This window comes from Ictalurus punctatus, chromosome 3 (genome assembly GCF_001660625.3).
Source record: "Ictalurus punctatus breed USDA103 chromosome 3, Coco_2.0, whole genome shotgun sequence".
Lineage (NCBI taxonomy): Eukaryota > Metazoa > Chordata > Actinopteri > Siluriformes > Ictaluridae > Ictalurus > Ictalurus punctatus.
The window spans coordinates 31,683,369-31,694,864 of NC_030418.2; positions in this window are offsets into that span (position 1 = coordinate 31,683,369).

The following is an 11,496-nucleotide window of genomic DNA, read 5'->3' on the forward strand; positions in this document are numbered from 1 at the left end:
CACTTTGGACATGCCAATCAGCCTACCATGCATGTCTTTGGACTGGGGAGGAAACCGGAGTACCCGGAGGAAACCTCCAAAGCACAGAGAGAACGTGCAAGCTCTGTGCACACAGGACGGAGGAAGCGAATCGAACCCCGGAGGTGTGAGGCAGGCGTTCTAACCACTAAGCCACCGTGTCCCCATACCAATACATATGTCAGACAAAACAAAAAACAAAAGCAATCTATCGTCTTGACAACACTGACGGACATAAAGTGCCAAAAGTCCAACCCATGCCTTCAAAAATTAACAAACACCAGTCATTTTTTATAAAGCATCTCTGTGTTCCAGGCTACCAAGTCACCTGTATGTTTCTACAACTTCGACCACCTGCCCCTTAATTGAAGTACTCTGAGGAGCTAAGGGCTTGCGGCTAAAATCGATGAGCGTATCCTTTATCCTTGCCACGTTTAGTTGCAGGAATGCCCTATCGTAACAGTCTATAAAGTATTCCACAACAGGACCAACATCATTTTCTTCATCATGGAGGAGACTGACAAGAGCAGTATCATCTGCAAATTTTAAAATATGTCCGTTATCATGCCGACTGCGACAATCGTCAGTGTAAAGAATATAGTGAAGTGGTGAAAGAACACACCGTTGAGGAGACCCTGTGGGTGATGACATGCTTTTACAGGAAAATAATAAATGATGGGATGGTGTGATAGAGCTCAACATGAAGCAGAGTCACTGTTACCACCCTGAGGTTTATTATTTTCCTATAACGGCACGTCCCAATGCGTTTATTTCTCACAGTAATTTGCAAAAGAAAATTCATACTTTCTATGCATTTATAGTTACATATAACTACACATGCATAGAACCATAAAACAAGATAGTTCCTGTTCTGTTACATTACAGCAGTTAGAAACGTTCGTTCACTCACCAGCTTCTAACACAAAACCCCGAGAATGTGCAAAGCTCTCCGTGCTACAGACTGTCAGAAAACGTAAAGTTTTTACAGCTTTACGTCTGACAGTGATAAAGCGCTGACACTGGTAACTCCTTCCAAAAACGTTAAATAAACTTCACCATATCGCACACAATAACTACGCAGGTTTTTTTTTTTTTAAATACGTTTAGCTGGAGCATCTCCCATACAAGTCCCTGTCTGTGTCGTTACAATAGAAATGACATCATGTTAGAGCTATTATAGAAAATTAATTAAGGCATTTTCAACAGCGCTGTTGTATAAGACTCTTAAGGTTTGGTCTGGTGTAATGGGACACAGTAGTTAACAGAATATAATGCTTATAAGTGCAATGTCAATACAACAGTAATGCTCATTAATGCTATTATTGTTAGCACGCACTTCACAAAGAACGGAAAAACACCACTGATCTAGAATAAGAGATGTGTACTAGTGCATTAGATTCGCTTTTGTCAGTGTCCAGGTGGTTATTTGGTCCATAAGCCCTGTGCACTGATGTGCGTGATGATGCCCTGTGCTTGTGTTGGCAGCTGGCACTCCATCGTTTCTGCGAGCTTGAGGCGGGAGAAAAGAATGTGCTGTTTACAAACTGCATTCACAATGAATCAGAACAGTGAATGTCTGCTCAGTGCAGGCCACACGCACGCTCCTGATCCACATGTGCCTGTGCACGCACACACACACATACACACACACACACACACACTTGCTTAATGGAAAACATCCTGATTCACCCAGAGCACTGTCACGAGTTTTATTCTAATCTTAGGCATGTCTGCATACTCCAAACTAATTAATCACTGCGCAATATGCCCTAATGAATATCAGTGGAGTGTTGTGTTTCTCTCACATCCCTGATCAGGCCTGGTACTTTGATATCATTCTTCCTTTTGGATTCACATCATTTGCATTTCCTTGGCACAGGATGCATGTTTTTTTTTCCGTTTCTTTAAAAAGACCGGCGCTCTGGTTTTCATACACAGACTTGTGTGGTGCCGTGTCGTGATTCTCCACACGAGGTGGTGCATAATATTTTCTAAAATCATCCTCAGCCCCCTCAGAGCTTTAATCTAAGCCAAATGATGCCCTTGCATTCCATTTCAAGCGCCGGCTTTAAAGGAGTCCGGCTGTAGGTCAATGCTTTATAGAAAGCCCTTCAACACAAAGGATAAAGGCTCCCTCTACTGAAGTCCCTTCAAAAAGAAACACTGCTCATTCCAACAAGACAAGGCTGGATGATGTTTAATCAACTCGTAGTTGCAATCTGCTTTTCAGATGCTTCCTCTACAAACAGAAAAGAATTGTCTAAGCATCAGAAAAATGATATGTTCTAGCTCAGGGGTCACCAATTGGTCAGATTGTTATCTGGATGTGAACCAAGCAAAGTATTTCAGCTTGGTTCTGTATACTGTAGCAGAATTGATCAAGTAAATGTACTTAGTTGATTGACTTTAGCTTTCTAAACAAGAACCATCAGAGCTTCTGTAGCAGATCCTTTGTTGTGGTTTGTTGCAGCCAATCACAAGCATTTATGGCTGAAAGCAGCTCAGTGTAGTGACCGGTTCATAGTTAGTGTAGTTGGAACATTTTGCTAATAACCCCAAGATGTTCTTCACATGTTCTTTCCATGTCCACTTGGGTTTCCTTCGCGTTCTCCGGTTTCCTCACACTTCTCGAATACATACCAGAAGGTGAATTGGCTACTAAAGTAAATTGCCCCTAGGTGTGAATGAGTCTGAATGTGTGAGTAACCGCCTCATACCACGTGTTCCCGGAATAGACTCCAGATCCAAAGCGATCCAGAGAATAAAGCGGTTACTGAAGTTGAATGAATGAAGGCAGCTCTATAACCAGAGAATAACTACAGAGCTAGAGACGAAACAAACATAATGTTTACAAACTATTAGACAGCAGAATGCTTTTATTTTATTTTATTTTTTTTCATTTTCAAATTCAAAACAGGCGTCTCATCTGCTCAGAGTTCGTGGCTCTAGTCAAAACTCATAACGTGAAACTCCACAACAAAACAAAAGACAGGGTGTCCAAAAAAAGTCTCCGTACTCTTAACTTTTCAGCAAAATGTCTGTAAAAATTTTTACTTAGTTTATATATATATATATATATATATATATATATATATATATATATATATATATATATATTTGTTTTGTTTTTTTCAGATAGCCTTATTGAAATTATTCTCTTGACTGGAATGGGAAACTGTCACATGGTTGCGATGGACTTTAACAGGAAACATTGCAAGCACATCACACATGATTGTTGCCAAACTTATTAACGAATTCAAAAAGATTGGAAGCGGTGCAGTTGCGGACCAGCCAAAAAGTGGATATACACGAACATCCACTGATGAAAGCACAACCGACGTAGTGCTGGCATATACAGTCATGTGGAAAAAAATAAACACCCCATGGAAATGGTTGGTTTTTATTTTGACATATTTGGACAAGCAAACTTTTGATTCTCTTTGAAACAGTGCCTATTAATAAAGGTGATATTAATTTAATTTTCACAATTTAAATTAACAAAAAAAAACCCAGATCGGTCACATGGAAAATGTAAGTACACCCTTACATTGATTACACCTTCAAATCCATAATATTAGAATCAGGTGTTGAAGACTGGGTGCCAGTGATTAGAACCTGCTTAAGGAGTGCAGGTGGAACCGGTCTTATTTATACCCCTCTCATAGCAAATTCAGCACAAGAGCAGCCCGTCTGATGCAAAAAGAAGTCTCCAAGAACCCCAAAATTTCATCACAGGATCTGCTAGTAAGTCTTGCAACTGTTGGTGTCAAAGTGCACGCGCCTACAATCAGAAAGAGATTACACAAACTTGACCTGCATGTGAGGCGTGTACCAGGAAAAAGCCTTTGTAAGACTACAGTTTACCAACAAGCGCATAGGCTAAGACCACGCCTTTTGGAATAATGTGCTCTGGACAGACGAAGCAAAGATTGAGTTGTTTGGCCACAGTAACAGCAGACATGTTTGGTGCAATCCAAAGACAGCTTTTCAGGAGAAGCACCACATACCAACTGTGAAGCACGGTGGTGGAAATGTTATGGTTTGGGGTTGTTTCACTGCCTCAGGGACTGGACCGCTTGCACTCATTGATTTAACTATGAATTCTGCATAATATCGAGTGTTTGAAGATAATGTGAGGCCATATTTGTCCAAAAGTTAAAGTTGTACACAAAGTGGACCTTTTAACAGGATAACGATCCTAAGCACACAATCAAATCCACCAAGGAATGGCTCAAAAAGAAGAAATGAAAAGTTATGGAATGGCCTAGTCAAAGCATGGATTTGAATCCCATTGAAATGTTGTGGGGGGATGTGAAACGGGCAAGACATGCAAGAAAACCTTCAAACATGTTGCAACTGAAAGAATATTGCATGGAAGAGTGGTCAAAAATTCCAGCAAACCTTATGGACATTTATGCAAAGTGTCTACATGAAGTTATTTCTGCTAAAGGTGGCAATGCAATTTTAGCTTCTGAGGACAAGTGTGTATTTACTTTTTCCACAGAAGAATATCACATCTAGTGATATTTCTGTTGAGTGAATGAATGTAAAAGCTAATTTTCCCGAGTTGATTTTTTTAAGCATATCAACTTTATTAATAGGAACAGTTTCAAAGATGATCAATTGTTTATTGGTCTGAATATGTCAAAAAAGCTAACCATTTCTATGGGGTGTACTTATTTTTTCACATAACTGTATAGTCCCCTATGTATGAAGACTTTTGGGGCACCCTGTATAACCACTTCAAAGTGACGTGTTGTTTTTATAGCCATGTGATTTCTAATACTTAATCACTTAGCATTAGCTGTTGTCTCCATTGAGTCATGTTAGTTACTTATCCAGACCTTTGTAAGCACAGAATTTTATGAAGCTAAACATTAGATTTGCACGAATACCACTGCTCTAGATATTGTAATTAACAATAACCATATCACTATCACTTCACATTTCAAGTCTCCATGTCAGCAGCCTCATTTTGACTTAACAGTTGCTATAACATAAATACAGTACAAATACCCGGCCACAGTCCATGCAATGCGATATTCATCCATGATACATTCATCCATCTCCATGCAGGTGCCCTGTCACATCCTCCTGACCCTGTAACCTGATCTCTGACCTCACACACCTGGGAGTCAGTTCATTGAAGTGTGACCTTTGGCTATGGTGTGTCTGCCACTTCCAGGCACCTGTTAAACTTATCACAGTGGCAGGCCATTCCTCTTGATGAGTTTACAGGACAGCAGGTGATAAAATGCTTCCCATGCTCACATTTAAAGGCAAGTAAAAATCTGAAAAGTTTTCTCATTTTACATATCAAAGTGTTTAGCAAAACCAAATGTGGAAGGAGTAAGGTTTCAGCACATGCTGCCAAAATCCCAACGTTTCTTCAACCAAAATGATAAATAATCCAGAACAATGAGATACTTTGGGTTTTAATCCACTGTCTTTCAGTGCAAACAGAAGGTGGCAGTCACTCCATACAGCAGAATCAAACCAAGACTTCTTTCCATATTAGCGTAACCACTGACTTTCACCAGTCTGATCCCAACCCAAAAGACAATCCTGAACATTTTCCTGTTTTCAGCACCTTGGGATCACTGTACAACCCATGTTACAATTTGCAACCCCTTTTTTTCCCTTTCAAACCTCAAAATCAACCATTTCGACCGCACATTAATCTGAGCAGAAGTGCACTGTCATCTGTTGAGATGGATGAGCTTCGGAGGCTCTCGTCTTACAGATGAAGTGGCTCATGTGGGGATTCGAGGAGGTAACCGTTATAATCGGCATGACAGAGAAACCCTCTTGAGAAGCCCATCAATCTTGATGCCACACACCGAGACAACCAGGGAGCTCTGCCTCAGCTGTCTTCTACCCGATCTCTCTCAGCAGCCAGAACTATATTTAATTGTGTTATCATGATGAGCAGACTCTGAGGCTTGGCGGGGAGTCAGAGGCAGATCATGCACAACTGTTTCTCTGGTTTCTTCCCACTCAGTGATGTGTAGCGGAGCACTTCAACAAAACCACGCTGGCTTCACATGGAGAAATCCAGTTCCAAACCACTCTCACCCTTCTCAAGTGATTCGGTATTTTGAGAAGGTGCTGTGGTTTGCAGGCCTGGAATATCACACATATACTCTTATTCTTCAATGGAGGAGATCATACACTTACTGGAGGTTTTATGACAGATTACAATATTTATATGGTGCTGCCTTAATAGTCAAATAAGAATGACTGGCACACAAACATTAGAAACATCATCAATGCCCATAAAACCATTGGCATTCAAATGTTTTACATGAATAAGCTTGGAATAGTTTACATAGACAGTATAAGCATTGTGTTTTACAAAGGATTTCACAATTAACTGGATACTAGACCAATCTCAACTGGATGGATGGATGGATGGATGGATGTGTGGGTGGGTATGTGGAAGATTGGATAGATAGATAGAAAGGTAGGTAACTGGGTGGGTTTATGGGTATGTGTGTGGGCGGATGGAAGCAATGATGGATGGAAGGATGGATGAAAGGATGGGTGTGAGTAGACGGATGTTTGGATGGGTAAGTAGCTGAATGGATAGATGGATTGATTGATGGAAGAACAAGGGAGTGGAGGGATAGATATGTACATAGATGGGTTGGTGGGTGGGTATGTGTGTGGTTGGTTGGATGTTTGAATGGATAGGTGATTGGATGGATAAACAGGTTCAAGCAGATGTGAATAAACTATTTGCTCAGAGGACAAACTTTGTGAGGCACTCTGTAAATAAGAGGAAAAAATCATATTTGAACCATCAACGTCTAACCAATCAGGACAAAGAGGGATTGTTACCTGCCTATTGTGTTGCCTGTTGATTCAGACTCTTAGACTAGCATTTAGGGTGTAGTCTAGGCAATCTTAGAGCTTGTGTTTTTAAAGGGTGTTGCTTTGGGGAATCACCTATGGGAGGGACTATATTTGTTTGGATTATGGGTTTCATATGAAGCTTAGTCTTAGCTTACTCCAAAGTCTAGAATTCTCTGAAGAGTATGGTACAATTTGTCAAAACCTATAGTATGGCACATTTAATAAACACACCCAATACCCACCTATATTCACAGAAATAGGCAATTTGACTGTAAAGGCAGATGACCAATCACAGATAGTTTCCCAAACAAGATTCTCATTTACTCAATGCTAACTGTTAAAAAAAAAAAAAAAAAAAAAAAAAAAAAAAAAAAAAAACTTTCATAACTTTTAAAGATTGGACTCTCTCAGTGTTTTTTAAAAATCTCGTGACTATATCTGGCTCTGAAAACCCCTGTCATTTCATGTTGATTTGATGTCAACATTGATTTGACATTGAAAAATGTAGTTTCACCACACAAAAGTGCAGAGAGTACAACACATTTCAACCTTCAACAACAGGAATCAAGAATCACTTTATTCACCTTATAGAAATGTATTAGGAATTTTCAGTGGTGTTGGATGAAAAGAAGCAGCCGTGTGGTGATAATGGTTTCCAATTGTACTTGTCTATCTTGATGAACGATATTGGATTTCAAATATGTAAAGAGAAAGTGACTTGTGTAAGAACCTGAGGAGGACCATAATAACAGCAGTACAAATCAGTCATGCCATAGAGTGCAGTAGTAATTCAAGTTAATATCTTGATTATATATATCATGATTATAAGCATATAAAGTGTCTAATGTGAGAACTTGAGGAGGGAAATAATACAACAGTTGTTGTGAAAGCTTAAAATGATGAACATTCTGAAGCTTGTTGCCAAAAAAAAAAAAAAAGATATTATACACTCCATAGCCCATGGCAGAGCGTCTCAGTCTGAGACTGGCTCCAGTTAACGTCTGGCAAAATTGGTGTAAGTGAGGGAATTAGAATAATAAATGCCTCACTAGTAGCATTGCAACAGTAGGAATGTCAGTGGCGCCCAGGCATAATTGATGAGATAAAACAGCACTCTTACACACAGAATAGAGCTTACACTTAGTACATGCTGTACATGCTGAATCATAGATAAAGACTGGTCTCTACTGTTACCACAGTTCTAGTTAGGGGGTTGATTATGTTATGACAATGGTCCATTTAAAGTCTGCTAGAAAATGTGCCTAATTATATTTCACATTGAATCAACCGCCTGAGCACAGAATGAAAGAGATGTATCACATCTACCACTACTAGGCCTTTCAGCTGGGCCAGTTCCACATTACACAACACAGTTCCTGAAGCTGTACAGCGACTAGGCTGCCAATTGAAACTAACATGCTCATGGTTTCATAGTTGAAATTCAATAAATGTGTTATGAACGATTTCCTTGCTATGCTTGACATCACAAGATAATATAAATGAATACTTAGATCATTGACAGCATGCTGAATGCTTTGTTCCCATGTTGATCATAGTGATTCATCCAATATGCTACAAATAAAACCATTTACTTTTATGTAAATATCTAAAACAGCAAATGCTGACATAATATGTGCTATTTTACAGGAAAATAATTAACAAGTTGGTGTGATTCAGTCAGACATTATGCAGAGTTACTGTTATCACATCAACGCTGATTATTTTCCATAAAAAGAACATTCTAAAGTATTTCATTCCACTTATACATGCAAAAATATACATTTAGAGTTTTTTTAATGCATTAAAGAACAATATTTCATACTTTTTTATTTATTTATAGTTACATTGAATGTTATGAAATGTCCACGAAAGTTAGTTCCTGTTGCTGGCCTCATTCTTATGAGGTAAAAATTTTGATCACAATGATTCATACCCGGGGTTGTGCAAGACAGTGTTTTGCAAGTCATTGGCATTGACATCCCAAGTCAAGACAGGCAAGTCCCACATCAAGTCCCACATCAAGTCCCACATCAAGTCCAACATCAAGTCCCAAGACAAGTCCCAAGTCAAGACAGGCAAATCCAAAGTCAAGTCCAAAGTCAAGCCCCAATTCAAGACAGGCAAGCCCCAATTCAAGACAGGCAAGCCCCAATTCAAGACAGGCAAGTCCCAATTCAAGACAGGCAAGTCCCAAGTCAAGTCCAAATTCAATTCCCAATTCAAGTCCCAAGTCAAGTCCCAATTCAAGACAGGCTAATCCCAATTCATGTCCCATGTCATGTCCAACATCAAGTCTCAATTCAAGACAGGCAAGACCCACATCAAGTCCCACATCAAGTCCAACATCAAGTCCCATGTCAAGTTCCAAGTCAAGTCCAAAGTCAAGTCCAAAGTCAAGCCCCTAGTCAAGTCCAAGCTCAAGACAGGCTAATCCCAATTCAAGTCCCATGTCAAGTCCAAAGTCAAGTTCCAAGTCAAGACAGGCAAGTCCCTATTCAAGTCTCAAGGCAAGTCCAAAGTCAAGACAGGCTAATCCCAAGTCAAGTCCAAAGTCAAGTCCCAAGTCAAGACAGGCAAGTCCCAATTCAAGTTGCAAGTCCTTTTCTTTACTTTTTGAGTAAAAAAAGAGTAAAAAATTGTGTTCATCACTTCCTAGACAAACTTTATAACTTAATTGCTAATATATGAGGATCTTTTCTTGGGATAATAAATGTGAAAAACATTATTTGAAGTTGTTGCTTTTGCGTCTGATATTCAGAAGATTTGTTGTTGCAAACAACATAATCTTCATGAGTGAAGGCTACTATCTTTGGGAACATAGCTAACGCAAAGTGTCTCTATTATCAGGGAATGAGTGGTCTCATTGAATGTCGACCTTATATTTATAAACCAGCCTTTATATTTTTTCTCACTCTCTTTAAGGAAAATTTGCTTTCAAAAATACAAACTACAACCTACAATATATACTAAATATTATCATAAAAGCTGAAAGGACGTGCAGACGGAGGCCGTAATAACAGACCTCCCTGTTCCAATGTCCTGTCCTTCTCTCACCACCTCTGTCTCTGTCTCTTACTCATACACACACACACACACACACACACACACACACACACACACACACAGGTAGTATAACGTAAGATGTACTTATGTCACTTTGTTTTTCCTTTCACCAAAGACACCATCATCCTGTTATCCTGACTAGTTTTTGAGGCAACACCAAAAGGACATGGATCCTGAAAAAAAAAACATATTCCTTTTTGCAAAATACTAAATAACCACGATTAATCCCCACTGAAGCAGTAACATGGTGCCATCCACGCACAGTACAATTTCTGACAGGAAAATTCAGAAAATTCTGATCGCTGCCTTTCTTTTCTTCCAATTCTGCATGGCCTCTCCTCCCAACAGGTAAGTTCAAGCATTTTAGTGATTTTTTATCTACCTATGAAATCTAATAAGATTTCATTGTGTGACTGTCATTATGATAGAAACAAAGCTATAGCATTCAACCCTCTCATTTTTGTGTCTGATGTTTAAATTGCAAATTTATTTTTGAAAAAGAAAATGAAAAATTATGTTTAAAAAAGCTCCTATGACAATAGCATAGTCTTGTTGATAAGCACAGCAACATGAATATATAGACTTAACCCTTTGAAATTTATTTAAAGGGTATCTACACAGGGTTTTTATAACCCATTCATAAATGCATACATTTAATTTTTTTATATATATAAAGCAATGCTTCAGAACCGGTGCGGTGATGTTCAGGGTTTTGTGTGATCCTCACATGAAGAACCCTTAATGATCATTATACACCGCTCATTTTGATGATTTTTATTTCACTTGATCATTTTTATTTGTTTATCCTTAGCTTGCCGAGTATTAATTCTTTTTTTCTTTATTAACAGGACATAAACACTTGTTTCATAGTAGGGAACGGCAAATTCAATTTAGTTTGAGGGCCTTAAAATAATTCATTCATCTGGCATATGGGGTTCATCAATGAGTTCTGTGATGAAACATGCATAAGCCTAACCAGTTCAGTTTATAATCATCTCTTACACACTCTGAACAGACAACAGTGGACAAAGTTGGTTGTTGTTGTTTTTTTTGTTGTTGTTTTTTTTGTAAATGTTAAATAACTACAAAAAGACATCAATAACATAAAATGTAGTCAGGAGAATTGAGTGAATGAATCAGAGATTATTTCTACACTGGTGTTAGCTTTAACAGAGTCTGATGTGGATGCTGATAATCAAAGTAAGAATTAATTTCCTATTGTTAACCTGTAGTTTTTTACAATTTGGTAGTAATCAGTAGATAGGTAGACTGATTGCCATCTCCAAATTGTACATAGTGTGTGAGTGATGCCCTGCAATGATTTGGCATCCCATACAGGATGTCCCCTGTCTTGTGCCACGAATCCCCTGGGATAAGTTCCCCAAGACCCTGTGTAGGATAAGCACTACAGAAAATAGATGGATGGATGGATGGAAGTAGATTGTAGAGGCGTCTTTCAGTGACATTAAGTGGAATTTTTTATTTTTTTCCCCTTTTCACTTTTGGGTGTAATTAGATTTTAAAAGGTGTAGTTTGAGTTAGCACTGGATCACAATAATG